This window comes from Squalius cephalus, assembly GCF_949319135.1.
Source record: "Squalius cephalus genome assembly, chromosome: 19".
In the NCBI taxonomy this organism is placed as follows: domain Eukaryota; kingdom Metazoa; phylum Chordata; class Actinopteri; order Cypriniformes; family Leuciscidae; genus Squalius; species Squalius cephalus.
Genome location: NC_137140.1, coordinates 18,942,458 through 18,949,565, shown reverse-complemented (window position 1 = coordinate 18,949,565; position 7,108 = coordinate 18,942,458). Strand labels below are relative to the sequence as shown.

Below are 7,108 nucleotides of genomic sequence, written 5' to 3'. Positions count from 1 at the left end.
AGATTACGGAATGGAGATAGGATCATGATTTTTAAAAAGCATATCTGTTTGCCTTTAGCATCTCATAGAGCATTGCACCCTAAACCATTGACGTAACGTCAGACTTAACAAGCATTGGAAGGTCAGATTCATTCTAGTGAATCGGATTGTCCTAATGGTCCCTTATGAAAAGAAAATATATTTCCCTATATATGAATGATTAATATATTAAATGGTTTAACAGTATATTTAAAAATCTACAGAATAATATATTGTGTTAATACATTAAAATATATTGAATAATACATAAGGAATTGCCGCTTTTCATATATTGAAAAATATGTGACAATATATTTACTAATATATTACAATGTATGTAATTTTATTTTCAGTAATACACTTCATAAGATATGTGATCATATATGGTACTGCATGTGTAATATATATATAATGTATATATGTATATTGCAGACATATTTAGTCATGCAGCATAAACACACATAGAGATATATAATGTATTTCTTATATTTTTTTATTATATTTTTTTAAATATTTCTTTTACAATTTTAAGAGCAGTTAACAAAAGCACAAGCACACCTGCATGTAGCCTACTAAAGTATTCAGCCACTAGACTATCACTGTGCTGAGGGGTGCACAACTATTACTTTTAAAATAAAGTAATTAAAGCCTTAATGGATTTCAGCCAATCGTCAACCGAACCACAGGCTCTACACTTCAGCACAACAGTAACCCCAAAAACTCAGACATCCCAGAAAACCATTTAAATTCCAAAATAATAGAACATTAAACACTAACAGATCTCCCCCCAATATTAATATTGAGCAAAACACATTAAATAACACTTAATTTGAACATTTGCTCTCCTTTAGTCAGAGGCAAAGCATGCTGGGAACTAGAAATCTGTTGTGACTCATTCCGTGAAGGTGTGTGTATTTATATGTGTGAACATTCACATTTATATGAGAACATGTATGTGCAATGTAGGCTACACAATAAAGGATAAAACTTGAATATTACATGTAATGCTATTTTTGTTTTCTTTTATAAATATGTCATGTATATATAGCCATGGTCAATGCGTATATTGCAGAATATATTGAAAAATATAAGCACTAGTTTCCCATATGGAAATGCATTATATTTTGCAGTATATTCCCATATATTTTTGTTATGTCAGGACCTCTATCGTCAAATACGATTGACAATTAGCATACAGTTAGGATTGACGGTATGGTTCTGTTCTGGGCAAGAACTCTAGAACTGGATAGCATGGCTCTTAGCCATGCTCTCCAGCTTAGCATGGATAAGAGCAGAGAGAGCAACAATAACCCCCCTTAGGGTGAACAGAACAGAACCAACATGAATGTATAACAGATATCATTAATTCAAGATTTTAAAGTACAACATAATTCGGAATGGGGGAGGGTAATTTAGCTCCTGAGAAACACGATAGCTGCTGATAATACTGAAGGAGCTTATACAGTGATAGGCGTCGTCGTATTCTTACAGGTAGACGTAGATCAGCTGAGACTGAGTCAGCTGATGCGAGCTTGACCAACGTGACCTGCCAGAACTGACGCTACGGTTAATTTCCGTAAGGGGTCATATGTAGCAGAAAGTTCGATTCATTCTATGAATTAGTTCGTTCAAACAGTGGCCATGGCAATTTGTAAGTATTTTATGTTTTGTACAATGCAACACTGAGGGTTAACTTAAATTTAGGGATGGACCTACGAACAAATTCACAAAAATGCTTCACTGATTTGACTTCCTGTATTTTAGAATAAATTAGAATGATTTTGTTATATAGTATAAATGCCCATCTTTAAATTTGATAATTTGATGCTGTCACCTTGATTGAGATTGGAGTGATGGACGATATACAGTATAGCAAAAATATATTCACTCAGCAACTATATTCAAGTGTAGCCATGCCACCTCAATCACACCCTTTAATGGTAGATCAAAACATTGTCTCGTTTTTTACCTTCACAATTGAAATTAGTTATAAATAGCAAGACAATAAAATGTAATTATATTTCCAGCTTCAGTTGTCTGCGATGTGCTATCTGTTCACATCTTTCCCGGGTTCTTCTTTAACATGATGGATGGAATGAGAATTCAGAGCTCCGGGTCATAAGGATGCCTGAACCTGATGTGCAATTTCAACATGTTAAACAATAGAGAGCATGTGTCCTGGGGATGTATTTTATAATAATGTTATTTAAAATATTTCTATTTGAATGAAACATACATTTCCAATTTTTATTGTAGATGAGTCTACGCCAGAATAATTTCTGATAATTAGCCCTGCTAAGGAAACCTCTTCTACTGGATTTCATAAGTGTGGACAGACCTACCTCTGTGGAGTCGCAGTATTTCTTTTCTTTGTTTTATACTGCAGGGACTCGGTACATCAAACAACGTCTATATTTAACTCAAACCTCTATTTCTTTCTATCTCTTCATGTTTCTGATTGATAAACCCATTTCTCACAAAGATTTCACGCCCCAAAGAGTCTAAATGGGTCTGCTCCCATGGCAAACAAATCAATTTTTATAGACTTTAAAGTTGCTGGTCTTGAAAATTGTTAGAATACCTTTGAAGAACCAGAGAAAGATTCTCTAATTCAGACATTTTTGGCACATTGGATTGGTATCGACGAGCAGACCCCACAATACTTGAAAAGATGTGACACATCTATCTTACAGCTCCATAAACTGAAAATAACTATACTGGACTGAACTGTATGATATATGATACATGGTCCTTCAGTTATAAAGTGTACTTTCCTTAAAATGCTGCTTTCCTTCAAAGAAATTGATACACTTGGATTGTGTATTATCATGTTTTTTCTGTTTTCATGTATTTTGCATTTCATGATTTAAATGAGAAATTCTGTCTCTCAGTGGAGATTATCATTCAGTTGTACTGAAGCTTTATGATTAATTAGTCACCTGCTATGGTTTTGTTTTAATGGTGCATCATCTAGCATTTTAAACAAAGGAAATGAATCTGAGCTTTTGAAGCACTTTGCGTTTGCACATTATATATCTTTTATTATTAAATCATTAGATTGTGGAGTGTATCGAGCTTCTTCATCAGACTAAATTCGGTTGTTTTATTTCCCCAGATATACAACCATGAGAGATTCATCATCAAGCTGGAATTTCATCACCAGACCCTTCTTTGATATATTGCTGGATCTATCCAATTGCGTGTTTGTGTGTTCAAGCAGAGAGATAATCATTTGAAGGTAAATATGTTTATTATAACTTGTCTGTCATGAGGGTTCGGTGCGAAGGCAAGATCAATATAAGTATGTTGGCGTTGCATGACATTAGTAAGCTGGATATTTGTAATTTGCTGTCTATTGCTCTCATAGCTATAGAGAGAGAGAAAAAAAAACCTTTCGAGTGTATCACGACTTATGAGTGACAAGTCACTCTTCTTTCATGCTAATCATGAATCATGTGTCTTCATCTGCATGTGTCACACAAATGTGTGTGAACTGAGCAATCCATAATATTGGAAAGGTGATAATGCAAGAAAACATGTTTTTCTCTTCAACAATTATTAAATGCAATTAAATGGAAAATATGATAAATCATTGTTTTCATCCAAGATAACTAAAGTTTAAATATAGTCCATCAATACCCCTGAAGGTTGAGTTGAACTAGTAAGTTTTCAAATTATTACATTAGACTTTAGACATTTACTAAATTAAGATACTAAATAATGATTTAGATTTTGTTTGATTAAGATGTGAGGTTAACTTTAGGACTATATATAAGTAAGGGATCTAGTTAGACAATCCACAAAATAAACCCTGACAGGTCATTGTCAATACAATCTAAAATCCAAAATTATGTTTGTATATGAGAGGCAGGAAAGCAGCTGCGGATTTCAGTTAGTTGCCAGTTTTGTTTGTTTTTCTTTTTCATTTTTTTTTTATGGAATGTTGTAGTGTTTATTATCAATGATTTATCCGAGCACATACATTTATTTTTTTATTCATGTGCCCTCTTTGTTCAGAACCATTAACTTCAATGATCCAGCAAATGACAACAATCCAACTATCAATTCCCAGTAGACAAAATCAAGTCCCACCCAACATTTTCTCACATTTGAGAAGCCATTTCACTTGGATATGCAACTTCCGTTTCATGCAGACTTTAAGCCACGACTTGCAAAATCACTTTAGACACAACACCGAACAGGAAATGATGTCATGTCCTAAGGCTTGTTTTTTTATGATAAAAAAATGAAACAATAGATTCAAAATTTGAAATACACAACTTTACAGAGGATTTTGTTATTTGTATTTAGCCAAGAGATGTGATGTTTAGATCTTTTATTGGTCAGTTCACAAAACCTTTCAGAGTGAAGTCTGCCATGTTCAAATTCATATGAATGGAGGTCAATGGAGTAAAAAGTCTCTAGTGTGAAACTGGTTTTATAGAGCATTACTATGGAAGACGTATCAGAAATATCAGAAGAAATATCATTAGGAAATATCAGACTGCTGACTGCAGTGAATGACAAATCAGAATCGAGTATTCCAAAGAGCTGGTGATAAAATTATAAAAAACATAATAAATTATATTATAGTCAGGTTTAGTGAATGAGGAGGATAACGGCAGTGAGGAGAGAGATCGCTGCAGCAGACTTCTAATTTTATTTAACAAAAATAAAATAAAAACAAGTAATCTACAAAAGAGAAAACCCAAATCTCAAGCGCAACGGCTTCACATAACACATAAAGACAACATCAAACAATGAACAGAAAGAACTGAGGGCTTAAATACACACTTGTGATTAACTGAACAAGAAGCAAGTGCACAACTTGCTTAGTAACCATGACAACTAACAAGTGAGGAAAACCATGAAACAAACACCATGAAAACGAAACATCTGATATAACTCCCCTCTCCCGGTAGGAGCCTCCTGGCGCCGTAAACAGAAACTACACCTTAATGGTGGGAGAAGGGAGAAACAGAAAAAAAGGTCCATCGGAGGGGGGCAGGAGGAATAGTCCAAGGGAGGACCAGAGGAAGAGTCCATGGGAGAAAATTGTAGGGAGGAGCCAGGGAGGAGACGACAGAGGTAAGAGCCAAGGAGTGACACAGAGCAGAGCCATAAGGATGACAGGGTTGGAGGGACGAAGTGTATCCTGGGACCCGGAAGTCCATGAGGCAAACAGGGTGATAACTGACCAAGGTCGGAGCCAGAGGGTCGAAAGAGCCTGGCGCAGCCTGAGGGATGACGTACCATTGTGGAACCGAGGGAGCATGGAGCCAAGGTGGAGCCGATGGGTCAACTTGAAGAGGTTGAGTCCAGCGCTCGGAGGCCTGAGGTGGAGCTAGGGGATCGACAAACCAGGGCGGAGCTTGAGACCTGGAGGTCTCAAGGCGGATCTGAGCAGCAGGGCGGAGCCAGTGAAGGAGGAAGGGAAGGGAAGCAGCAGAGGTGGGGCTGAGGAACTGGATGGCATTGGCAGAGAAGGAGGGAGTGGGAGGCTGGATGGGACCAACAACCAATGTTTAAATTGTAAATGAAAAATTGCCGGATCAAAAACAGCAATTAAAAGGAGCTGTGACCGACACTGCCCAACTTTAGTTTTCCCACCACATAAAATTAGATCATTAAATGGTGACGGCACAACTGTAAGAACATCATTCACAAGTTTCTGCAGGGCCCTAACTACAGCTGGTGTATTATTCTGTCACATAAATAGCTATGTTGAGACCAAAAACCATTCAGTTGATCAGTGATATTCTCTCACCGATGACATAGTTGCCTTTTCCACTACATCAATTTCTGATTCCGACTGATCTAACTCCCGTTGCTTGTGTCTCCCACCATCCTAATTAGTACTAGCAGTTCCATCTTCAGGATCTCTTTTGATCAGAAAAACCATCAGCTTTACTCATGGAGTAAAAACTTATGGATATGGAAAATTGAAATATGCTTGACTGTTTTTTCGACATTTTGGTGATATTAACTTATTTCTGTCAGGACCACTATCGTCAAATACGATTGACAATTAGCATATAGGTATGATTGGCGGTATGGTTCTGTTCTGTGCAAGAACTCCCTCCGCATCCATGCAGCATAGCATGGATAAGAGCAGGGAGAGCAGCAATAACCCCCCTTGGGGTAAACAGAACAGAACCAACATGAATGTATTACAGATATCATTAATTCAAGATTTTAAAGTACAACATAATTCGAGAATTTATTCTGATTCAAAGGGTACTCAGAAGGCCAAATGCTGACTGACGAGATGAGGAGCTGGGAATGGAGGAGGATAATTAGCTGCTGATAATACTGAAGGAGCTTATATATGTATACAGTGATAGGCATCGTATTCCTATAGGTATACGTGGATCAGCTGAGAGTCAGCTGATGCGAGCTTGACTAACGTGACCTGCCAGAACTGACGCTACGCTTAATTTTTATTAGAATAATTGATCAGGTATTTACAATCCCTCCAAACTTTATGTTACTCTACAAACTTTACGCTTTACTGCATGCAAAACAATAAGCAGCAAGAACCAACCAACGAGAATGATTTTGAACTTAAGAAAGCTGATAAAAATATATATGCTAAGGCCAGCAAAACATAACCTCCAAATACCCACGCTCGCTCTGTCTCTCACATGCACGCACTGTCACCATGTAATGCACTTGTTTATGCAGAATCGTTCAAAACCAAATGCTGTAACACAAAAATCCAAAATCTGACATTTTCCTGAATAGGATCCGGCAGGATCTGGCTCAAATTAAGCACTGCCAACAGTGACAAAGGAGACGCGGAGTTGGGCGGAACCAGTGGCGACCAGGAGACTTGGAGCTGGGCTAAACCAGCAGATACAAAATGACTTGGGACTGGGCTAAACCAGCAGAGATAAAGACGACTTGGGACTGGGCTGAACCAGTGACGACGAAGACGACTTGGGACTGGACGGGACCTGCGGAGACTGTAGACCATAAAATATTACATCACCCAACTCATCTAATAGTACTTCAGTGGGGACCCAGCTCAGCACACTCACTTAAGTGGCGGGAGGATGGGCGGAACTCCACCCCATGCCCTCAAACTCCA

General features: G+C 37.5%; 1 long non-coding RNA gene across 1 annotated transcript; it reads left to right on the top strand.

The window, feature by feature from the left end:
• Positions 1-1,593: 1,593 nt before the first annotated feature.
• Positions 1,594-5,743, top strand: LOC307147295. The gene is made up of 3 exons (XR_013819274.1): positions 1,594-1,669; positions 3,134-3,256; positions 4,941-5,743. It is a non-coding gene; the product is annotated as an uncharacterized lncRNA (long non-coding RNA).
• The last annotated feature ends 1,365 nt before the right edge of the window (positions 5,744-7,108 follow it).